Raw genomic sequence first — 27,204 nt, forward strand, 5'->3', positions numbered from 1 at the left:
TCACTCTCAAACCGATTACTTCTATTTGAACTATAATTTTTTCTTTAATACCAATCTGCATTGTACTCACTTCTTTTGAAGTTAAAGGAAGAATTCTTGCACTGTCATTTCTTCCTAGTGCTAGTCATTTTCCTTCTCTAACTCATAACTGATATTTCATGCCTTCCTTACAATACCCTGCTCATTTTTATTACTATTAACCATACTTGAATGGTATGGTATATCTTTGTGTATGCCAAATTTTTTTTATTTCATCTCAGCAATAATTTTACTTATTTAACATATTTTTCTCTTAAAATTCCTCCTTCATAATTAATTAATTTGGGAATTCAGCCTCTGTAATATACCTTTCTATCTTCTGCATTATTACAGGTTAACCATCTCTCACAGAATCTTTTTGTTTCCTTCACTGAAAAGTCCATTATTAAAATAATTTAAATTTATATTTATGATGGCCTTTTCTATTTTGTCTTCAAATTCCAGTATAATATAAATATCAACTCTTTTAAATTAGAATACATTTCCTCCATATTTTACCCAGCTGTCTCAACTGTACTGCTGAAAATATTTTGTAAACAAAAAAAACTACAGAATTATTTTGAAAACTCTTCAAATTAAATTTGTCCTGATCACTTTCATATTATTCATTTTTACCAGATTTTAATGACTATGTTATTAATATAACATGTCAAGACGGGTTCAGTTAATATCAATGTCTTACAAATAATAATTCGAGACTGACAATTATTAAACAATTATACATTATTAAACTATTTAACTGGGGTGATTATCTGAGGAAGGAAATCTTAATTTATTTTTTAATAAAAATAAATAATATATAAATACAAAAATCACTTTTCAAGTCAACATATATAATGGTTGTGACTGAAAAATTACGGTATGTCAAAGATAACTAATATTGAGAATATGTACACAAATATAACCAGATGTAACATCTGGTATGTAACATCATATAAAAAATAAATTTTATCATTTTTTAAAATTTTATTTATCACTTTTAAAATCAAGGTCACTGACCTACTTTTCACAGTTGTATGAATTTATTCAATTTATTCCTGTAACTGAATTATTTGTAAGAAAATTACAATTCAGTAAATACGATTATTTGTAAAGAAAAGAATGGGTTACTGTTGAAAGATACAGTATGTCTTAAAGATATTAACTATGAAAGTATCTTAGACAGATGATGAATTTAGAAAATCATTTTTCAGAATGTTACTTCTAGATTTTATTTGAATTGGAAATTATTTTCTGTAGAACCACTGAAATAAATTTCTTTATTCATTATTTTGAATGGATCCAAATTAAAAGTTTTAACTTTTAATTAGTTTTTGACAGATAAAATAGCTGTAACATGTTTAAACATTTCAACTTAGTTTTATTACGTTTTTACTGTTGTCTTATGTATTTTTTTTAAAGATGTTTCAAAAATATTTTTTGCCTTTGTTAAGTGCTGCTATCTGATGTAGTTTTACTGTAAACAAACAATGAATTTCTAGCTGGGGAATTTCAAACACGTTTTGCTATCAATTCCGCGCTGTTTCATACCAGGAAAACGAAATTTTATAGGAGTTGTTGAATTCCTTGTCTGTAGGCGGTCTTACTTCTTTTTAGTGGTATTCACTTGCCTGACTCCCAGTCATAAAAAAAAAACAAACCAAGATTGAACTTAAATTTTGTCATTTTAATCTCAAAATGAAAAAAATGCAAATTTGTTTAATATGTTTATCATTATTATACGAAAAGAAAGATAAAGATGGTGGTTCCATATTAAACAATTGTATTAATATAAAATATAAATAAATTCTAAATTCAATTTTTCGCTTTGGTTAGATTGCTTCTTTTTTTCAAAATTAAGTTATGATATAAAATTTTGGCATGGACAGGATCTTCGAAAATTTACTTTTTAATTTGTAAAGATTTACATTTTACAACATAAGTCGTAAAAAATTGTTTTTATAGTTTATTTTTAATTTAAAAAAAAAAAACGGATACATTGCGTTAAATATAGAAATCATTTAAGATAATTTCTGGATATATCTATAATTCATTTTGTCATGTTATGTATGAAGCACTATTACGGTTTTAATAATAATTTTTTAAAAAATGTTTGCGGTATACAACTGCAAGTAGAACAATTAGAAATCGTTTGACTATTCGATTTAATTAGCAGGAATTATTATTGTTATTTTAAAAACTTATTTTTTTATTTATTACTTTTTTGGAGTAGTTCTTCCTAACAATTAATAAGAGAAAATGAAAATGAAAAAAATATTGTCTTAATTCATACTTTTTAATTTTATATTTTTGGATAATACTTTGTTTTCAGTCGCGTCATATGAATCCAAAAGTTTTTTAAATATAAAAATAATTTATTTACTTTACACATGGCACGGAGTTTTTTATTTGTTTTTTCTTTTATTCAATGTAAAAAGATTGCTTAAAAAAACATTATAATTTTTAACAGGATAACAAGCTTGTGAAGAAGGTAGACGAATGAATGTAATGTTTTTTTATAAAATAAAAAACATTTTTTTAAATCAATTCACCAATAAAAAACTATGTATTAATTACACACGGAGTTTAAACAAAAGTGAATATCTAGATTTTGTTTTAACAAAGAGTAAAAAGTACTTTTATATAGGCAAAAAAACAATACCTTCCACTAATATTATTATTATATTTCTTGTCGTTTAGTTCTCTGACTTTTCTGTTTAGATTCGCTGATTTTAATATAGATTATTAAAATCTCAGGCTTTCGTGGCGCGAGTGATGGCGTCTCGGTCTTTCATCCGGAGGTCGCGGGTTCGAATTCCAGTCAGGCATGGCATTTTCACACGCCACAAAATTGTCATTTCATCTCATCCCTTGAAGCAATAGCTAACGGTGTTCCAGGAGGCTTTAACCTTTTCCCATCACAATGCTCCGCGCTTCTTAGCGCTCCGCAAAAATAGTTGGTATCTGATTGCCTCTCTTCATAGTCTTATGCTACCCTCTTGTGAAAAAATTTTCAAAAAATTACAGTATATTAACGAGATTTAACAGATTCTGACAAAAAAAAAACCTTACGATTGGATATTTTTTATGCCTGTAACAACAAAAAAATTGAAACCTTACAAAAATTACGATAATTTAATTGCAGAATTTTTTTTGCGCATTTCTACCGCGTTTTTTATTAGCGAAATTTTTTTTTTTTGATTTGTGTTTATGAAACATAGTTTGCTGATTAAAAAAAAAATACTTTCAAGCAAATCGGTTGAAAGTTGGGCAAAATATGATGAAAAACCCGTGTCATAAATTACAGATTAATTAGCATATCAGTTTCGAGAAATTTTTATAGTTATTTATTTTTTCTTAGCGTTACATATAATGTAAAATTTATTTTAAAAATTATAAGACTTCCTTAGAGCATTTATTACGTAAAAAAACTTTTTTTACAACAGAGTATTGCTGTTACACGCCACGGGGGGGGGGGGAATAGAGTTCATGAAACGCATAATAATTACCCCAGTAATTACAAGCTATTCGGTACAAACAACAGGTATTTTTTATGTTACTATGTATATAAAATCGTAATATATATTATATATATATAAAATAAGAAATTACGAGCGCGCACTAGTTTTTACACCAACATATAAATCGCAATATGGGAGATTCCCAAAAAAAACAAAAGAATGAAATAGATGACAAATAATAAATAACCTAAACAAATAAAATGAAGTAATAAATTTATAAATAAAAAGCTCTTACCCCTAGTTGGTGATATTTTGGCGTGTGTGATACACGAGAAAGCATCCGTCTATACAGAGTGGTACCTCACAAGCCACACACCTCCAGACTGATCTTACGCGAATGCCGTTTGCCGAGCACACAACGCATTGTCTAAAACTGTTTGTTCCCTCACGTTTAGGAAAATGTCTTGCTTCACAACTTTCAAGACGTAAAAATTCACGATTTCTTACATAAGATCCTCGTGCAGAAAATCTCGTAGGAGATGATGAAACAAGCCCTTTCAAAACCTCATTTCGAAACCATCAGAAGGATTGGTTCTTCTCCATCTTATTGCCGTATTATTTATTATTTATTGTAAGCCGTATAAGCATTGACAAGGAGCATATCAAAAATGTGGAAAAAGAGCATATCAAAAATGTGGAAAAAAGTTTTTTCGTCCATTTTGTCATGCGCCTATGTAAGTAATAGCTTGAAGACAGAAGATCAGATTGATCAACAGCCCCCATATAATTATTGTAATCTACAATCATTACAGGTCTCACGACATTTTCTGTACCGTGAATTGTTACACTGTATTTACCCTCTTAAGCAGGCCCATGAATAGAAGACAGAAGTGTTACCATTCGCTTGTCATTGAATAGAATACAAGATATTCCATCCAGTGTTGTACGACAGGCTAACCGGTGTCTGGTCAAACCTAATTGTTTACGTCTGTTTCGTGTGAATTCAGCTGGCATTCCAGCACGATTGGATCGAGCTGTTCCACAAGCTAGAATTCCCACATCTTTCAGTCGTCGATATAATTGCAGGGATGAAAAAAATTTTCCATATACAAATGATATCCACAATTTTCATAACCTGCAATTAGATTGATAACTGTACGTTCAGTAATCGTTTCGTTTACATTTTGTTCCTCTCGTTGTCTCCCGAGATATACATTCATATCGAATGAGTACCCAGAATTATCGAAAAGTCTGTAAACCTTTATCCCAAAGCGCTTTCGTTTACTAGGTATATACTGCCGAAACAAGACTCTACCCTTGTAGGCGCATAAAACCTCATCAACTACAATTTGTTGTCGTGGATTACAGAGTTCACGAGATTTCTGACGAGCAATTTAAAATATTTCGCGTACTCTCCAGAGACGGTCATAGTTACCAGTTTGCATTTCTGATTCTATCGGTGGATCCTGGTTAGTGAAGTGTAAATACTTCAAAATATGAAGAAAGACAGTTCTCGGTAATGTATTCCCAAACCAAGTGAAATGGGAAACCTCGTCAGTCGACCAGTATTCTTGTAAAGTGTGTCTTACAGTATGACCCATTTCCAGGATGATTGCAAAGAAACGTTTCATCTGGTCAAGACTAACGTCACCTTGAATTCTGTCCTTAGGTAATGGTCTATCAGGTCTACGGCTTTGAAAATACAAATTAGTTTGTGATGTTACTTTTTCAAGGATAGCCCCAAAAAACAACATAGATACGGCAAACGGCGTCTGCCCATGAATACGGGGATCAGGAATATATTCAGGCACATTCTGTAAATTCCTACGACGCTTCTTAGGCCGACCTCTCTTATGAGGAGCGGATTTAGCCAAAAGGTCGGGATTCTTTACAAATGCACCTGGTTCCGGACCCGTAAAAGGCAAACTGTTTAGTGTGTCATATTTACACTTATCAGTACAAACTAACCAGGGATTTCCAAGAACCGGCAGACGACCTTCCAACTCGTAACCTTCGTCATCTGTAACTGTTTCGTCATTTTGGGCCCGGTCAGTTGGATTTTCTTGTAACTCCGCCGTGTCAAGTTCCTCATCTTGGAGAGGAAAATCAACAGCTGGTTGCATTTCAACATCCAACTGCACTGGAGAACGATAATGGATTTCATGAAATATATTACCGTTTCCTTCAGCATGTGGATGTAGAACTGAACCGGCTACATTTATTTTCTGTTCCGTGTCAGTATCACTAATCGAATGACCTGGATCATCAAAAATCGTTACTCCTAATTTCAGTATTTTTGATGTCGTCCAAGCCCTCAAGGTCGTCACTGTCATTTTCGTCATAATCTGAAAGTCCTTCGTCAAGAGCAAACCTAATCTGTTCGTCATTCATTGTCTCGATAAAAAAAAAAAGTTACGGCAAATAAAAAAAAATCACAAATTTAAAAAAACGCCCAATATGTGAAAAAAATCGCACTGAATAAAAAAAAAACCGATGTAATTTTGAAAAAAATAATGAAATAATATATTTCCAACGGAACGCCGGTTTGCGATAGTAAGTTACTTACTGCATTTCACTCGTACTCACTCACACAATAAAGTAACATATGTTAGTATAAAGAAAGAGATTCAGTAAAAACTACGTTTTAAAAATCCCCTCCACTTAAAAGGCTATTCAGATTGACAAAAAACTATTTTTACTGTATACTGTTATTCATTACGAATCGGTATGTGTTTCATTGATGCCGATATCTTTTGTCAGAAAAGATTTATTAGGTCTCAAATAAAAGTGACACATTTATGACCACAAATTCCTTTTTTTTTGTGTGTGCCGTATAACATAACTTATTATGTGTTTCAATACATCGTTATGTTGCTAATATAATAAGCTAGTTTTGTAAATAATAAATAAATCCGTAACCCTCATAGCAATTATAATACACCAGTCACACACACACAAGCACATTTCTGAGAAAAAAATGGTCATATTCTTTCTTGTCCAAATAAAACATTTTAATTCGTATAACCATAGTTCAAATTGTATAATAAAACTGATTTCTTTGTGAATATAAAAAAATATAACCGACTTAGATCCCATATAAAATGATTTTGTAACAGCGTTTTAAAACTATCACCGCACAGAGCCACTTTACTGGCTTCCTGATCTGAAAAGGTTTTAAAAAAAGCTTATTTAATTTTAAGTTATACGCGTATGGATGTGAGCATGTCTGTACGACCGTGTATGTGAGTGTACGTATGTATACCTGTAGTTGACTTCATATGCAGGAATATTTAACAAACTATAAAATTTTGGGAAATAGCTTGTGTAATTTCAAAAATGATTTTATTAAAATATTTGAAAATAAAACAAATGAGGAGTTATAGAGAGGGCTGCATTTCGAAAGGCTTTATGCTTCATGAAAACTTATTCCTGCGTATTTTTTAGTTTTTCAATAAATAATATTATTGGTAATTACACTAAAAAATTTCGGAAGAATATTTCATAACCCCCCCCCCCCAACAATAAAATTAAATCTTTATTATTTATATTTGTCAATTATTTGAGAATTTCGAGAGTAATAATTTTTTTATAAATATGATGTTATTACGGCAAGAAGTTTTTAATATTATGAGAGGGTTAGGAGGTAGTACACCCTTATCCCCAAAAAATCATCTATCGACTTGTTAATATTAAAAAAGCTGACAACACAATTGTAGGACTTTCTCGTCACGCGGCTTTTTTCTGATGCACGGCTAATTACTCATAACTTAATTTAAAAAATGTATCATTTTATTTAAATATAATATTTTTTGTTTATTTATTTCAATGATTCTACTAAAACGCGCTCGCATACCCTATTTCATTCGCGCGGGTGTTGCGGTACTAGCGGACAATTTAAATACTTTTTTACATTTTAAATATTTATTTAATTTTACCGCTCATCTGTGACGTCACAACATAGCAGGCGACTACAACAGCGGTACATCAGTGCTACAGTAACGCTTCTTGTAGCGAGAGGGGTTATTATTGACGCAGTATACCCACTTTTTTTAACTTCCGGGACCACAGTTAGGTATTGCTTCACAGGTCGAAACGAATGATTTGTAGAGTATGTGAAAATGGCAAGCTTGACAGGGATTCGAACCCGGCACCTCCTGATGAAAGGCCGAGATGCTACCACTCGCGCCACGGAGGCCGGCGCAGTATACCCACTTAGCCACTAGTTTATTTAGAGCATTTTTTTTGAAGTGAGAGTGCAATTTCGCAAAACTTTTTTTTGCAAATATTATTATTTTTTAATTGTTAACAAATGTGCCTAACAAAAATAAGACCTTAATTTGGTGGAATCTCTCGATGATGACCTTGTTGTACGGTGACCTTGCTGTACAGCCTCACCCCTTTGATCTTTTAAGTTGAAATTTAATGGCATCAATGACCCATATATAGAAGTAATCTGACCAAGTTTGGTCAAAATCGATCCGGTAGTTCTGAAGATATAAGGAGTGCGAAACCGAACACACACGTACCCGTACATACGAATATCCGGAAAATTTCCATTCGGTTTTTTGGGTTCCTTAGAAGTCAAAACGTCAAGATCCGGTGAATACCGCATATGCCTAAATTGGACCGATTACAATACTTTCCCTTTTAAAGCTAGTTATAGCTCTGCTATAACGCTAGACGGGAAAGTAATTAACGAAACGAAATGCTTCACAATTAATTCTCTTTAAATGAGCCCTAATCAGAGTGTGAACAGATTTTAAAATCTGGAGTGTTGTAGTAATAAAACTTCCGTCTAATCTCGTCTAGACTACAACACAAAATGTTTGTAGAAGTAAATTTTACATAGCCGACTAACTTTTTTTTTAGCCTCCAGGATACGTTTACGTATTTTTTCAAAGGATGAGATAAAATGACAATTTTTTAGGGTGTGAAAATGCCATGCCCGATCGGGATTCGAAGCTGGAACCTCCGAATTAAACAAGAAAAGCCTGTAAGCTTTAAAAAATTAAAGCTTACAAAATACAGGCTTTAAAGCCTGTAACAAGAAAAGAAAGAAAAACTTGTTTAACTATTTTTTGTTTGTAATCTAGGCAGATGTGTACAATTAGTAGTCGGTTTTTTTTTAAAATTTTTATTTTATTGATTTTTATTTTTAATTATTTTATTTAACGCTTTTTTGTTGTTTCCATAACTATACCGTTCCATATACTAATCCTCTATATATGATAACGGTATAATTTATTTGTTTTTTAGAAATACTGTGCTGCTACTTAAATAAATATTTCAATGCTAATGAATGATAATATATGCGTTTTTTTTTGTTTTTTTTTTCTTTTTTAAACCGGGGCCGCAGTTAAGCATTACTGTACAGAGGATGAGATGAATGATTTGTAGCGTGTGTGAAAAATGCCATGCCTGACCGGGATTCGAACCCGGGACCTCCGGGTGAAAGGCAGAGACGCTACCACTCGCGCCTCGGAGGCCGGCTAATATATGCGTTAAATGCACGTATGTGCTAGCCGCGGTGCATTCCTGCTTCATTCTACTAAGTTTTTCACTTATATCTGGAGAACGATGAATTTTTCGAAAAATTCATAAGAGGCAAAAAGTGTTTCTTGTTGATCATTTTATCGAATACCATCATTAAAATGTGAGCAGGCATGGCCGACATACGGCCCGCAAAAAGTTTTTCAATATTAGTTTTTTTTATACGCGATTGAAAATACAGAAATTTAAAAAACTTGCCAAGAAATATTTAGTAATCTTCAGCTCAACTTATATTTTGAAGAACAAACTTTTTCTTTAATGAATCTAAATAAAAGTACAACAAATTCCACAATAAAATGTTATTTACTAAAAAACTATTTTTAATTTTAATATTTCGTTTGGTCCGTGAAAAACGTTTTCTTTCCGGCAAAAACCGTTGGCCACGCCTCCTGTAGAGCCACCTCCCCTTCTAGATAAGACAATTTAAGATATTCTGTTACTTCCAGACCGAAGAACATCTGTTACTATCCAAAAGTAGATGATAATTGGTTGGATCTGTGAAGCTACAGAAGGGAAAAAAACGTACATAAGAGTTAAACACATTACCGCTCTTCCTATGTATATAGTCGTGTGATAATGTCATTTGATATGTTTTTAAATAAACTTAAAGATGATTTTTTTCTCAAAATATTAATCTCTCTGAGTTCAACTTCTGATATTTAGTCTGTTTGTGTGTTTTAAATCTAGTGTTAGCCTTATGCGAAATTAGATTTTTGTAAAATTTAGCCTTACGGTTCCTTGATATTAGACAGATTTTTCTTAACCTCCGGGACCACCATAAGGTATTGCTTTAGAGGATGAGATGAATGATAATTTTTGTAGCGTGTGAAAATGCTATCCCTGAGCGGGATTCCAACCCGGACCTCCGGATGACAGGAGGTCCCGGGTTCGAATCCCGGTCAAACATGACATTTTCATACGCTACAAAGATTGTCATTCATCTCATCCTCTGAAACAATACCTAATGGTGGTCCCGGAGGTTAAAAAAAATAAATAAATAATAAAATAATAGACGGAATGTTTAAATCCACCGGGTTGGTCTAGTGGCGAACTCGTCACATCAAATCAGCTGATTTTGAAGTCGAGAGTTCTAAGGTTCAAATTCTAGTAAAGACGGTTACTTTTATACGGAGTTGAATACTAGATCGTGGATACCGGTGTTCTTTGTTGGTTGGATTTCAATTAATCACACATGTCAGGAACGGTCGACCTGAGAGTGTACAAGATTACACTTCTTTTACATCCATACATATCATCCTCATTCAACCTCTGAAGGACCTTATTTAGCCTCATTTAAACAGAAAAAAAAGAAGAAGACGGAATGTTTAAATAGATTTAAATATATGTTCAATGATTATTTTGTCAAATTTTTCATTTCAAATTGGTGGCCAGTATAGCTTAATAGCTATATCCATCAACAAATCCTAGTGGATTTATTGATGAATTATTTTTTCAGCTTGCTAAAATGTTTTTCCAGTATAAAAAATGAAAATCTATCCAGGTTTAAAATTTGAAATTTAGAATTCAAAATAATTCAATTTTAAAGAGAATTTTACTCGTTTAAAAATCCTTTTCTTTATAAGTATTCTGTGAACTTATAGGTATTCTGTTGAACGAATGCAGAAAATACACTCACTTGTACCTTCTGCATTTCGTTCATTGGGTGCATTTATTTTCGCTCAAATAATATTCAAAACGCCTTCTGAATTGTGAATTATTTTTAGTTAATTTTTTTAATGTACATTGTTTAATGGGATTACGTTTTTAATAATCAATAGATACTTTAATTACATCACATCGACTGTTTTATTTTATAATTAATTGTGCCTTTTTTATGATACTGTTCTGAATCAGGTTTTAGCACGGTTTTCTTTGATCCATCCAGGTAAAATTATGGGTGAGTTACTTTTTCTTTATCCGTGAGGTAGGATTCTTATTCGTTCCTGATGTGATCTACGTAATACAATGCGTTCGGGAAGTCGATATGCAGTATGCATTACAATTATGCGGTACATTCTGTTCTTTCGGCGTTAGATTGGTTACCCTGTGGGTTCGTTATAATAGCAAGGTATCGGGACTTGCTACCGCATATAAAGCTGTAAGAAAAGAACTGAAACTTTTCCCTTACAAAGTAATGTGTGTTCAAGAGCTGAAACTTACAGATCGTGCCGAAAGATTAAATTATTATCAACAGTTTAATAGTTTTATTGGACAAAATTCTGTAGGTATCCTCGAGATTACGTTTTTACAGATGAAGCGTGATTTCATCTGGAAGGGTGTATTAATTCACAAAATTCACGACTCTGGTTGGCAACTAATCCCCTTGAATTACACGAAGAATCTTTACACGAAGTGAAAATTGGAGTCTGAGTTGAACGCGCATTGTTGGTCCAATTTTTTTTTTGAAAATACAGTTAATAGCGATCGTTATTGTGCTGTTTTAACAAACTTCATTAGTCGATTAACGAAAGTGGAAATCAATCACCGTTGGTTCCAAGAAGATGGCGCCACAATTCACACAGCTAAGAAGTCACGGAACGGAACGGAACGCAAAAGTGGCGGGAGTATCACAAATTCTCCCTTCGAATCGCAGAGCCTGGACAGTGTCCCTTGCTGCTGTATGATTCTATAATCGGGCGTGTTTCAAGGGTTTGTTTTAATGTCGGTTATACGTTTTATGTTTCTTATATTTTATGGACGGATTTCTGATTAGCGTTCCATATCCGTTTTGGTGCTCCCGACGTAATTCCCCTTCAGACCGTCCGCTGAAGTCCTTTCGGTGCTAGCGCTTCATAGGCTAGCAGGAATACGCCACAACGGGGCCCTAGTTGTTTGGAGGGAGCAATGCGTCCCCTTCATAAGAAGTCAATACTTTTTTTCTTTCCTGTTTAGCCTCCGGTAACTACCGTTTAGATAATTCTTCAGAGGATGAATGAGGATGATATGTATGAGTGTAAATGAAGTGTAGTCTTGTACATTCTCAGTTCGACCATACCTGAGATGTGTGGTTATTTGAAACCCAACCACCAAAGAACATCGGTATCCACGATCTAGTATTCAAGTCCGTGTAAAAATAGCTGGCTTTACTAGGACTTGAACGCTGGAACTCTCGACTTCCAAGTCAGCTGATTTGGGAAGAAGCGTTCACCACTAGACCAACCCGGTGGGTAACTTTTTTACCTAATGTAAATAGACCACACTAGGCTCACGCATGTACATCTGATGACTCAAACAAATGCACAGTTTGTGCTCACTGCGACTGCCGTCTGACAGTGCACCACATCCTTATGGATTGTGTCTGCTATGCGTCATTATGTCACAAGTTTAAGTTGGAGGCTGACATTCGAACTCTTCTAGGATATGATGAAACGAAGTTATCATATTTTTTACTATTCCTTAGGGCCATACGTTTATATTCAAATATTTGTATCTACTGTGTTTCAGCTACTTATGCCATTTGTCGTAAAACAGGTGGTAATTTTATTTTCTTAATTAGATGTATAGGGTGATATATCTTTGTATTTTAATTATAATTTTAGCATAGGCTACAAGTTTCTTTTTTACTTCCTTGTACGAAGTACAGGAAGTATTGTGATCGGGAAAAATTTCGGTTTTCAGATTTCAACGGAAATATCCATTCTGACCATCCTGAATCCATTTTGACTAGTTTCGGGGTGACGTTTTTACGTACGTATGTATACGTATTTCGAATAACTCAAAAACGATGAGCCGTAGTATGTTGAAATGTTGGATTTAGTACTGTTGTAACATCTAGTTGTGCACCTTCCCTTTTTATTGCAATAGACTGAACCAAAAATGTCCGATAAAACCAAAAATAAAAAAAAAGTTGGATTTTGAACTTTTGCGTAACTGCAGTAAGTCCTCATTGATAGCTTTTCAACGATATATCATAAGTGTTACTTATTTTTATTGGTTCCAGAGTTATAACCAAATAAAAGCTTAATTAATAAAATACTTTGATCTTACAAGGGGAAGGCACATCGGTTCGAATTCGACTATAATTCAATAACATTAAAAAAAAAATGAAAAAATCAGAAGTTATTAGTGAAATAAAATTTTATGTACTTTTCATTTAAAAAAATGTGTATGTAATTTAATAGGCGTACAAGGAAGTCATGTGATTTCCATATAAAATTTTTGTTACATGTGTTCTTTAAGTTAGGGTTTCAGATTTCATGCTATTGATTTTTAATACCGACACATTTTCTATACTAGAAATTATGTGATTTTTGTCTCTAATGAATCAGTTAAATTTTTTTTCTATTTATATCCTCATAAATGTCAAGGAGAGAGAGTTTTAAGTTTTAAATTTGTCATTTCTATACACATGTTTTTACAATTATATTATATAGACTTTGTTATAAATATTACTATTAGATTTGCTGTTATTTTTTATTTTAGCGATTACTTATGTTTTATCTTTTGGCTGACACTGATAAGAAACTTAAAAAATAAATTAACCAAATAAGTAAACGAATAAAAATAATTTCATCATCAAATCATACAGTTAAGTAACTAAAGAACTTGAAAGGAATGTTATATATGCGAACGAGGTACGTTTAACACCTGAGTAAAATTTGCCTCTATCTACTTACTGTTCGCCTGGTAGCTGATATTCCATTTCAGGTTCACTATTGAGCACACAAGGCCGCGGCTCTCTCAACCCAGTGCAATAAATAAATAAATAAATTAACCACGACTGGATGGCGTGAGAAAGAAACGTTCATACTACTTTAATCTATTATTTTACGTAGTTTATTTATATCAGCGACCAAAACGTACTTTTTTAATTAATTTTATCAATTAATTAATTCATTGATCAATATGTATGAAACGTGATTAAACTATTTTTTATCGCACAAATTAAAAAGTAAAGCCGATTTAAATTTTATTAATTTTAACGAATTTAAAAAAAAAAACAAAACTAATATTTCATTTAAGAAAAAAAAAGGTTATGAATGCTACATTAAAGAATTAGGCGTTAAAATTAAAAATCGTAATATACACCAAAAGTTGAAGACTTTTGTGTCTTAGGCAATAATACGTATAACGGATGAAATATAAAGCCGAATGACACAAACAAGGGCAGCTTTCATGAAAAAAATACGACATACTCCAAATTTGTATCTAGGAATGAGGAATAAATTCGTAAAAATATTTACACAGGAATTTAGCTAAGGTAATCAAATAGGGAAAAGAAGAAAAGAAAAATAATTTTTTTTCATTTCAGGAAATTTTAAAAAATTAGGTGGGTTTATAAAGTACGAATTGAAGAGGTCATTCTAGAGATAAATACGTCGGATCTTACAAACAGATAAACTAGATTGGTAACCTACATGTTAAGCATCCAAACTTAGTTAATTTGATCACACAAGAATATGTAGAAGGTGAAATCTGAAGAGAAAAACAAAGATTAAAAAGAAAAGAAAAGACAACTAAGTATTCTGTGAGATCTATTAGTACGGAACAGAAAAAAATTGGAGAACCGCCAAACCAGTCAAAGAAAAAAAATTCTTGTTTGAGTATAAAATAAGATATTTTATTATATTAATTATTATTTATAGTATAAAATACACACATTTTATAGTATAAAATGTTCAGCATTTTAAAAAAAGTTAGGGTTCAAATACAGAGATAGAAGAACAATTGCTAACATATACAGGAACCAAACAGCAACAGTAACAATTGAAGAACATAAGAAAGAAGCCCTAATAAGAAAGGGAGTCCGACAAGGATGTTCCCTGTCTCCGTTACTTTTTAATCTTTACATGGAACTAGCAGTTAATGATGTTAAAGAACAATTTAGATTCGGAGTAACAGTACAAGGTGAAAAGATAAAGATGCTACGATTTGCTGATGATATAGTAATTCTAGCCGAGAGTAAAAAGGATTTAGAAGGAACAATGAACGGCATGGATGAAGTCCTACCCAAGAACTATCGCTTGAAAATAAAAAAGAACAAAACAAAAGTAATGAAATGTAGTAGAAATAACAAAGATGGACCGCTGAATGTGAAAATAGGAGGAGAAAAGATTATGGAGGGAGAAGAATTTTGTTATTTGGGAAGTAGAATTACTAAAGATGAACGAAGCAGGAGCGATATAAAATGCCGAATAGCACAAGCGAAACGAGCCTTCAGTAAGAAATATAATTTGTTTACATAAAAAATTAATTGAATTGTCAGGAAAAGATTTTTGAAAGTGTATGTTTGGAGCGTCGCTTTATATGGAAGTGAAACTTGGACGATCGGAGTATCTGAGAAGAAAAAAATTAGAAGCTTTTGAAATGCGGTGCTATAGGAGAATGTTAAAAATCAGACGGGTGGATAAAGTGACAAATGAAGAGGTATTGCGGCAAATAGATGAAGAAAGAAGCATTTGGAAAAATATAGTTAAAAGAAGAGACAGACTTATAGGCCACATACTGAGGCATCCTGGAATAGTCGCTTTAATATTGGAAGGACAGGTAGAAGGGAAAAATTGTGTAGGCAGGCCACGTTTGGAATACGTAAAAAAAAATTGTTAGGGATGTAGGATGTAGAGGGTATACTGAAATGAAACGACTAGCACTAGATAGGGAATCTTGGAGAGCTGCATCAAACCAGTCAAATGACTGAAGACAAAAAAAAATACACACACAGACATATATATATATATATTAAAGGGAAAAGTATGGTGATCATGTCAAAAAATAGGATTTCAGGTTTTTTCAAATATTTACGTTTTAGGACCCAATTAGTTCATCGAGATCAAAAATCATATGTATATATGAATGTGCGTACATATGTACATATGTGTGTCGCACTTCTTTTGGCCTTAAATCTCAAGATTGACCACGACTGGAGGTCCCGGGTTCGAATCCCGGTGTCAGGCATGGCATTTCTTGTACGCTACAAAATTCCATTTCATAATATCTCTGCAAACAATCGTCCGATTTTCAAAATCCAAACGGGGTATTTGTTAATAGGTTGAAGGCTAACTTTTGCATTCATCAGGTACACTCTCGATATAACAGCAGATTACAGTTATTCGGAGATGTATCTTCACAACCGATCTTCCGATTTTCAAAATTCAGTCAGGGTATTTGCTAGTATAGTACAAGTTCACGATGGAACCAAACCAGAATAAACATTAACTGATATACTCAGAAATGGACCTTATTAATTAATTTATATATTTAGAATGTATGTATGTTTGTTCCAACAATTCAACGACTGAACCGATTTATATGTGTGACCCCGCGTTGGAATCCTTACGTTACCGGGATTCCAACGCGGGGTTGGAATCCCGGTAAAAAAAAAAAAAAATATACTATACACCAATAGTACTATATACAAAATTATCACCCGCTCGCTCTGTAATTATCCTATATTAAAGAGTAATGTTTTTTTGGCAGTCATGTTTTTTAATTTTTAATAGGGTGATTTTTTAGTCCTGTTACCCAGTTGTTAATATCTGGCAATTTTTTTCTAAGAAAGGGAAATTATGTTTTGTGACACGAAGTTGGTAGCGCTAGTCAACCGGTATAGATACGGCTGTGTGAGTTGATTCTCCTTGAGCTGTGTAAACTTTTGTACCGTTTCCGGTCGTGTTACGAACAGAATGTCTTTTACCATAGAACAACAAGTTTTCATTCTTGAACAATATTTTTGCTACGAAATCGTACGCGAATGTAAAAGAATCATTTCAAATTAAATTTGTTGGTGTTCCTCCGTCAAAAAAAATGTAAATTTCTAGACTAGCAAACCGATTTCAAGAGACAGAAAGTGTTTGCGACAGAAAACGTAGCGGTCGACCAACTCGCTTGACAGATGACGTTTTAGAGAATGTGAAAACAAGATCGGTCAATTCTCCACGGAAAAGTTTACGAAAACTTTCCACGCAAGTCGGTTTGTCATATTCGAGTGTTCAGAAAGCCGCTAAAAAATTGAAATTGTATCCGTATCGCGTACGATTAGTCCAAGAGCTTCAGCCTCCAGATTTAAACAAGCGATTGCAATATTGCCGTCGGTTTAGGTCTCTTGTAAATGATAACGGAATCGAATCTTTAAACAATGTTCTTTAGTGATGAAGCTTGGATCCATCTCGGTGGTTATGTGATCAGTCAAAACTGTTGAATTTGGGCGGTTGAAAAACCTAACGTTTTACAAGACAAATCTTTGCATCCTAAAAAAATTGGTGTGCGGTGTGCGATATCTCGTCATCGTATAGTCGGACCCGTATTCTTCGAGCAGACAGTAAATGGTGAAGTATACAGGAATATTGTGCGCCAATTTGTGTCCCTCCGGGAACCTCAACAACGGTATTGCTGATTTCAGCAAGACGGCACTACATGCCACACGTCTTGAGAAACCGTGGATTTTCTGCAAGAGAGATCCACGTATCCACGATCTAATATTCAAATCCGTGGTAAAAGTAACTGACTTTATTAGGACTTGAATGTAATGGAAATACTAAATACTCTTAGTATTACTATTCGAATTAAAATGGAATACGTTCAGGAATAAATATTTTGAAATTAATAACACTGAGAATTTCACGTTGGAATAAATTAAAAAATATATAACATAAAAAATAAATAAAAAAAGCAAACAAAACAAACAAATTCGTATTAAAAAGAAAAAAAGATTTTTTTTCAAGAAAATTACTTTTAAAAAAATGCTTTATTTATGCATGATTAAAAAGAAAAGCGAGGGGCGTGCTCTAATATAGAACCTCTTTATAATTAGAGCGCGTCCCATGATATTCTGTTTGGTTATTAAAAAGAAATTCTTTTTAAAGTAATTTTCTTGAAAGTAACTTTTAAGGAATTATTTCATTTTCTCTACAGAACTGAGTTATTTGAAATTATATTTGAACAGATTAAATTCTCTTAAGTTTTAAAATCTCTTCGTAAAGTGTTAATTTTTCCACTTTTTAAAAATTATATAAGTTAGTTTTTACCTTTAGCTGTTTTAATTCTTTAGCAAACAAAAAAATATATGCAGTTTTATTCTATATTATAACCTTGACAATTAGCTTCCATTATTATACATGATAGCAATTATTCGTCATCGCGAAATCAGCTGATTTTCTAAATCGAGAGTTCTAAGGTACGTCCTTATAAAGGCAGTTGTTTTTAAACGGATTTGAATGCTAGACGATACCGGTGTTCTTTGCTGGTTGGGTTTCAATTAACCACACCTCTTAGGAGTGGTCGACCTGAGTCTGTTCCAGACTATATATTTATCGGTACATTTATAACTTACATCGCACTACGTTAGGCCTGGTAAGTCGGTAGCGGTAACCCACCGGGTTTGTTCTAGAAGTGAACTTGTCATCGAGTTCACTTGTTCATCGCAAATCAGCTGATTTTGAAGTCAAGAGTTCTTAGGTTCAAATCTTAGTAACACCACTTACTTTTATACGGATTTAAGTACTAGATGGTGGATACAGGTGTTCTTTGGTGGTTGGAGTTCAATAAACCACACGTTTCAGGAATGGTCGACCTGAGACTGTAGAAGATTACATTTTATTTACACCTTACGGTGGTTCCGGAGGACAAACAAAAAAAAAAGTTGTTAGCGGTGATTGGATTTATTTATTTATCTATACACACATCCAGATCCGGCAGTAGCTAGAAAACTGGTTGGAGAAAACAAACTTAGCTATTTATAACTAAATCACATGATTAGCGTCATAAATTTTAGAAGATAAATCTATATAAGTTAAATTAAAATCCGCTTCAATAATCACCCGATCTACTCCATACTGAATCGGCAGTCAAAATCAATCGGATCGATAAGTCTTATCGACTTCTTAAAGGTAAACCTTCTTATATCTCCGATAACTTATAAATAAATGTTCTATATATAAAATACAGAAATATATGATAGTAACAAAAGAATATTGTATTCTCCCCCGACTTAATCGCTGTGTAAAATCACCATTGTATGACGTTGGGTAATAAGTTTAATTAAGTTTGAATGATTTGAGGACATGGTTGAACCATTGTAAATTAATGAAAAGCATGTAATAATAATTAGTATCCACAATTAATATTTTCATTTTTTGCCAGAACGAATAATGGATTTTCAACAAATGATATTCATTCCAATGTAAGATTATCCGTTCCAGTGAAAATGTCTTTTTTCTACACCATGCTGAAAAGTCATTGATGGAATAATGAAATTTAATAATCTACGATGCTCAATAGTAAAATTTATAATTAAAAACGGTCTTCAACATAACCGTGGTAATGTTACTAGAGTAGGAGGGTGAACAATTTAGATAGCTATGTTTGTTTATCTACCACAAATTCCAGAATGGATAAGTCGATCAATTTTCATGATGTGAATGTACCAACATGAAAGTGATGATGGTTAAATGAAGATGATCTGAAGAAAATACGGTAGATTCATTTCATAAATTATTTTTGGGTCTTTTCTGTTTTACCCAAAATGTTTTTTTTTTACGTTACGTTTTATTAATTGTTCATAGTATAATTAAATAGTATTTGAAAGTATTTGCGGAGAAATTATAAATGCAATCTAATCAAACTTAACCTACGCTCGCTAGTCAAGGTTAACGAACGAAGTGAGCGTAGGTAAGTTAACTAGATTATATTTATAAAGCTATAATTATAACTTAAGCAATTACTAATACCTAAACCATTGCGGGGAAAAACAGAATATTTTTTTTTTTTAGATTCATCAATTGGGTTTTCAAATAAAAGTGCTTGAGAAGCGGGTTAAAAATATTCATATTATATACAGTTCTTACAGAATATTAAAATTCGTTGTCTATATAATGTAACCAGTTTAGCAAGTTTACAGTTTCTCAGTGGAATATAATTATTTATAAAACTAATTTTGCACTTAAGGTTTTATTTTTCTCCATATTTCGTATTTTTGTAAAAATTTCTGAATTATCAGAACACTTTATAATGGAATTAAATTGAAAACCTAATTTAAAATATTACAATTATTAGAGAAGTAGCTATATTTACCATTTTCGTCATCGATATAATATGTAATTTTATAATTATAAAACATAATTCAATTACGAAATTAATTATCTTTATAATACAAAATTGCATTCGTTTTTTTGTAACTTAGTAAAGATAATTAAAATTGTAAATAATGTGTTTTTTTTTGTTTGCGTTTGTTTTTTACATATTATTTTTTATAACTACGATGGATTCCATGAGAAGTTAAAAAAAAGAATTGTCTAATTAATAATATAGTAAGGAATTGAAGAACAGAAGGAATACGTAAACGTTTTGTATACAAAGCAGTCGCGTGTAATTCAAATTCCCCCTTCCCTATCTGGAGCGTAATAATGGAAAGTGTCAAAAGGAAACTGAATGCAATGAGAGAAAGAAGTACGTACGTATGTGGAAATAGGTATGCGGCGTTGCAAGGAAACAACGGAGCGGGATTTCGGTCTACCAGGATAACAAACTACTAAGGATGTGTTTGTACGAAGTGATCGATGCCAAAGAGCGAGTAGGAGGAGGAATTCACTCGAGGTAAAGAATGAGAGCTAATGAGTGACGGGGGCCGATCAAATGAGAAATTCAGAAAGGAACTACGGTACGCACAATGAGAAGAATTCATGCAAGTTTGACGCAATGGCGGCTGACCTTATTTGTTTTACTTTCATGTCACTCAGACCTTTTTAAGGAAATTTAGCTACAGAAAAAGAAAATGTTCTTTGTAAGTGACATGACTGCGTATAAAAGACTTTAGATTTTTTTTTAATACCTTTTTATTTATATTTGTATCAACAATTCACTACGTTAGCAACTCGAATGTAACTGTAAACGTGTAGTTTAGAACAGACTCAGGCCAACCATTCCTGAAACGTGTGGTTTATTGAACTCCAACCACAAAGAACAACGGTATTAAAATCCGAATAAAAATAACTAGCTTTACTAGAATTTGAACCTAAGAACTCTAGACTTCGAAATCAGCTGATTTACGATGATGATCAACCCGATGGGTTACTTTTGTTTTTAATATTCGAGCAAATAAAATAATTATCTAATTCTTCCGGGATAATTCTTTTTTGTCTTTATTTTGTAAATAAAAGTAATTTAACAATACAAAATTTTAAGTTACGAGTATGTTAATACATGTTTGATTATAAAATAACATCTTTCATGCCTTTCAGAAAAAGACTTTATTTCTTGTGGATGAAATTTACTATTGCTTTTAATTACAACATTTCGAATCTTACTGTTTTCATCTACCTTTACATTTAAAAAATTGTAACTCTGTTTCTTTGATGATTCTTTACATGATGCGTGGCTTATTTAACATTACTTTTGTATTAGAAATTAATAATTACAAAAAAAGTAATTTTTCAATATTAAATCTACACTAATTTAGGCAATTCTTTGTGATGCAAAGTGTGCCCAACAAATTCAGCCCTTCTGCCTAACTAATTTTCCATTAACACACTTCACCAACCATCCTGATCAGCACTTCTTCATTTTTAATTTTATCTATCCACTTTATCTTCAATGTTTTACAATACCAAAAAACAGAAAATTCCTTTGCTTTGTAAGACCGCCCAAGATTCAAACCCGTATAAAGCTACGTATCTGAATCTTGCTCAGATTCATATAGAAATTTTTTGCTAGCCATAAATAAAAAACAAAACATTATGTTTATACTAGCAATAAAACCCACTGGAAAAAATAAAGTACTAAATAATGTGATTTTAGAAAACTGTTGTTGGTTATTTCTTTTATTAAAATGTACGGGGAAACAATTCTAATTTGATAATCCTCCCAAGAAAAGAATGTTTCTCTTTCATGTATTTTTACATTTTTAATTTTTTTACTGGTATAGTTCTACTTTGATTTTTGTGGTTTAAGAGTTTTTTTTATGGGTTTTAATTTTTTTCTCTCGTATGCATAATTTATATTATACAATTGTTTACAAATCAGCTACCATATGCTCAATGATATCTTTATTTTATTATTATTATTATCTTTTATGACAGCGTAGGTCCACTTTGGTCAGTCCATTTTTCAAGTCTCTTTGATGGGACTGTTTGGGCCTTACAGTGCTCCCAGTACTTTCACATATGTTTCAATCTTTGTGCCTTTCTAGTGTTGAAAATGTTTCGTGTTGTGAATCTTTTTCTTGTGAGTGTGAAGCGAGTGTTTTTGTACTTGATTTTCTTGTTTAATTTTATCATCTGTGGTGTCTTCTTGTAAGGCCAATTTCCTAATGATCCTCTCTTATTTTTCTGATCTGTCAGCATCTTGTGCTGGAGTTTTTCGAGTCAAGATTGTGCTGTACTAGCTGTTTCAGAAGTCTTGAATCTTGCAACCTCATGGTATGTCCAAAGAATCCTAGTCTCCTCTAACGCATGGTATCGGGGATGGGTTCTAACTCTTTATACATAACTTTGTTGGGCACAGTCTACCACTGCCTGTTTTTCTGCTCTTTTTATTGAGCCATCTTCCAATTCTTATTTTGATTTTCTGGAATCTGTCTCTCTTTCATTGATCATTCAAGTGGAAGAGTGTTTCTGCTGCATAAGTGGCTTCTGGTTTTATAACTGTGTTGTAGTGTTTTATTTTTGCGTTTATTGATAGGCATTTTTTATTATAAGTGTACCAAGTTAATTTTTGAGCTTTAGTTAGTTTGTTTTTTTTAAAATTTGGATTGAGATTTTTTATTTAGGTTGTTTGTTATTATTTCTCTGATTTATTTAAGTTGCATTACTATTTTGATTTTATTACTGTTAGTATTTACTTTTAATCACGTTGGCTTTTGGGGCATAATTTCTGTCTTTTTGAATGATATTTTGAGGTCAATTTTGTTTTGCAATGTTTTGAAGTTCTAATACCTGTAATTTAGTTTTGTTGATGTCATTTGCTAGCAGCGCCAAGTTGTCAGCAAAACCAAGATAATATAAAGACATTATCTTTATATACAAAGGTTAATTTTTTTTTAATAGGGTAGTTCTGAAAAGAAAAATTTATTATGTTTGGAAAATAATATTAAAGGAAAAGATAAAGTAAAGTAACATTCTGAAAAGAATAAATTTCTTTTGTATTATCTCTGTACTGAAAATAATATTTCTGTGTGAAAAGTAAATGAACAAACAACTGTATAACTTCTTCTGAGTTAGCATTGGCTTGACTGAAATGGTAGTGACTGATTAATGTAACAAGAAGATGCATAAAATTTACTATGGGTTTTTAATTTTATTAATGGAAACAGAGTGTCAGCCATTAACAATTTAAGACACTTTTTCTTTAAAAGTCTGTAAAAACCCACGGATTTTACGTTTTAATGATTTTATGGATTGGGGAATTGATTCAAAAAGACCTAATTTGCTATTTTTAACAGTAAAGGAATTAATTTTTTTTTTTTTGAGTTAGATGGTTTCAAGTATTTTTGAAAGATGTATGCAAGAAAATTTTGAACATAAAAATACTTAAAATAGGCCTGATACATCTCTAGAAATTAGGATGATCTTAATATAGTCTTTGACTGCTCTACAGCAAAACTGTTAACTACATTTTTATTCATAAATATTAATTCATCCATATCATAATAAGTTTCATTATTATTATAATCTGGTGTTCTATCAGGTGGCAGGACCCTTATGCCAGCTCTGTCTTCATCCATTTCTGTCCCAAGCCTTCTCCTTCATTCTCTTGCAGTTCCTGATGTTCACCGCTTCTATTAACTTCGTCCTTTTTCTTCCTCGCTTCCTTTCTCCTTCTATTGACCCTTCTAACGTTATTCCACTTTTTCTAACCACATGTCCTAACCGGTTTCGTTTTCTTTTGTGTATTTATTGCATAAGTGTTCTTTCTCCTTTAATCTGTTCATTATTTCTTCATTTCTCATTTTATTTGTCCATCTTATTTTCTCCATCCTTCTCCGTATCTGAATCTCAAAAGCATCAATTCAGTCCCTCTCTGTTATCATCTATGTTTCACTCCCATACAACAAGATGCTCCATATTTGGCAAACCTCCTCCTTAACTCTAAATCCAGAATTTTATTATACAGTAATTCTCTCTTCTTACTGAAGGTTTCCTTTGCCATGTTCCAGTCCTCTTATCACCATAATACTCAAATATCTGTAATTTTTACTTTTTCTATTCTTCCTTCACTTATTAACTAAATCCACTTTATTATTTATTTTAGTTCTCCTTTATCTATTTTCATTACATATTCTTTCATTCCTTTCTCCAAAGCCATTTATAATCTCTGAAGAGCGTGCACGCTTTCAGCAGGAATTACCAAACCATCAACAAACGTTGCGCATTTTATTTTTGATCACTCAATGTATCAAAGCATGATAGTTTTTAATTTAAAAAGTAATCGTTTCCAACTGAAATATTATTATTTGTAAAAAAAATAAAAGATAATTGGAAAACCATTGTTTTAAAAACATCCAAATTGATTATACACAAAGAGAAGAGACTAGTCATAAACTTAATTAATGCAATACATTTTTTTTTTAAGTTTCACTTTGGAGTAGAAACGAATTTAAGTTAAAAAGTCAAAAAGGGTATTCTTAATTACGTTTTCTTTATTTTTTTTTTTAAACAAAAATTTCAGTAATAAAATTAAATTGCATAGGTCAACAGAAAAGTGATCACAACTGAATCACAATTGTGAAGTTGTGATACAGAAGACTAAATTAAACCATCCTCTATTTCTTATTATGAAGCCAATAGTTAGGTTTCAAACATTTTTTTAAGATGTAATACACGTACTTCCAGCATAACCAGTTGTTGTTATTTGAAATTACAAATGTTAACATAATTATTTACTGTTACTACAACTTCCTATATAAAATTTTACAGGCCTCTGCCGTGAACTCCAGACCCAGTAAGTAAAGAAATTAATATATCTTCTATTCTGTCCTGTACGTAATAATACATTATATAAATCACATAAGGAATGGATATTCCTTACACATCTATTTTATAGGGGAAAAGGGACTGCCTTGGGATTTACCTGGATGGATCAAGTAGATTCCAGGTAAAACCTTCATCAGAAACAGCATAAAAAACACATAATCCAATTCTGTATTTATAAAACAACTTGTACTGACAGACTTATTCATCAATGACCAGCAAAAACTACTGAAGTTATCAGACATATGTTGTTAAAAGATTGTATTTTGTTCTTCTAATGGTACAAGTGCACACTAAGAAAGGTTTTTTAAATTCTAAGTTTAAAGGGTTAAATGAAATAACAATGAGATTTACTGTTTTTTTTTTTATTTCTTGGTAACAAATGAAGATATCAAGTTGACATTTGGTGTGTACAATCTTCGTGTGAATATCTACAAACAATTCCTAGATTTTTGAAATTCCGTGTTTAAAGGGTTAAGATGGGTTTTGAATTTGTTTAAACCCGGCTATTTTTTTTAATTTCGCAGTAACAAATGAAGATATAAACTTGATTTTTGGTCTGTGCAATGTTCATGTAATTATCTAAAAACCAATTTCCAGAGTTTTTGAAATTCGACATTGAAAGACATGAAGAATGGTAAAATTGATTTTGAACATAGATTGAAAATTTTCGCAATTTCCGACTATAATAAATGAGACATTCAGTAGATTGAGTTTTGCAAATACTTTTCAGATAAATATCTACAAACCACTTTTCGGGTTTTTTCTAAATTTCTATTTTTTAAGGGGTACAACGGTGTACGGCGCGGCGGCTAAACCAACACGGCCACTGTTACTGTACGTGCGACGAGGCTGGCTGCACCTGCGTCCGGTTACTTGATTAAAAAACATAGAATAAAAGTAATTAAAAATTAAAAAAAAAGAGAAACTAAGTGCAGTTATCTCCTAGTGATGTTTATGGGGTAACGCTAAGAACCGGGCAAAATACAATTTTTACCCGTACTTTGTAAGGTAACCAGTTATAACTAATATTTTTAAGATGGAGGCTGACCGTTTTGAAACCCACATTCTCAAATCTCTCAAAGTTTTCGAGACCTGTACTGACCAAACCGTTGCTCTGAGAAAATTATAATACAGTAATATTTTTATAAACGAACAGGCTTTAATTTTTATTTATCAATATTATTCTCACAAGCATGAGTTTAAATGAACATAGCGGGGTTCAAGGGGCAGAGCCCCCCGAATAGAGGAAGGGCGAGCGAAGCGAGCCATGATCGGCTAAATATTCTATGACCGCGACAGGAAACGCAAGAAACCATATAGTGCTGGCGAAGCAGCGACGCGGGTGCTAATATATATAAAACAACATGTTCTGACTGACTGATAAAATCAACTCCCAGCAAAAGCTAGTGAAGAAAAATTAATGATAATGTGTATAAATGTTCTTCTAATAATATAAATGCACACTAAAAAAGGCTTTTTCTTCAAATTCTGAGTTTAAAGGGTTAAAATTAAATTTTACTATTTCTTTTTTTTTAATTTCTCAGTAACAAATGAAGTAATCAACTTGAATTTTGGTGTGTGTAATCTTTATGCGAATATCTAGATTTTTCTAGCGAATATCAAGATTTTCTGATATTCGACCTTGAAAGGGGTGAAGAAAAGTAAAAAAAAATTCAAACGGTAATTGCAAATTTTCCCCATTTTCGATTAATTAAACGACACATTCACTAGACTGGGGCTTGCAAGTACACTCTAATAAATAATACACTTTAGATAAATATCTAAAAACCATTTTAATTTTTTTTTGTATTTTAATACTTTAAGGGGTAAAGAAATCTAAATTATTTTTTATATTTTAACCGTTTTATGCTACAGCTATTGAATCAATATTTATGAGATTTGGTAACATAGTGATGGTAATTTATATTTGTAGTTCTATTTATGTAGTTTACAAGCGAAGCCGCGACGGGAAATGCTAATTTATTATAAAATAAAAAATGGAATGACTAAATTTAATTAATTCTTAAACTAAATAGTTAATTTAAGTGTATTACATAAAAAATAACTCACAATTCAGGAGGCGTTTTGAAAATTATTTAAGAACAATGTACGTCCTAATGAAATGAAGATAATAAAGGATTTAAAAAAAATATTTTAATTACTATCATTTTAAAACTCGTCAGATAATCTTTTTTTGTTTAATATCTTGTAATTTTAAATAACTGCTGGATAAATCATATAAAAAGTTCAGTAATTTAATAAAAATGACAACG

This window comes from Lycorma delicatula, chromosome 2 (assembly GCF_047948215.1).
Source record: "Lycorma delicatula isolate Av1 chromosome 2, ASM4794821v1, whole genome shotgun sequence".
Taxonomy (NCBI): domain Eukaryota; kingdom Metazoa; phylum Arthropoda; class Insecta; order Hemiptera; family Fulgoridae; genus Lycorma; species Lycorma delicatula.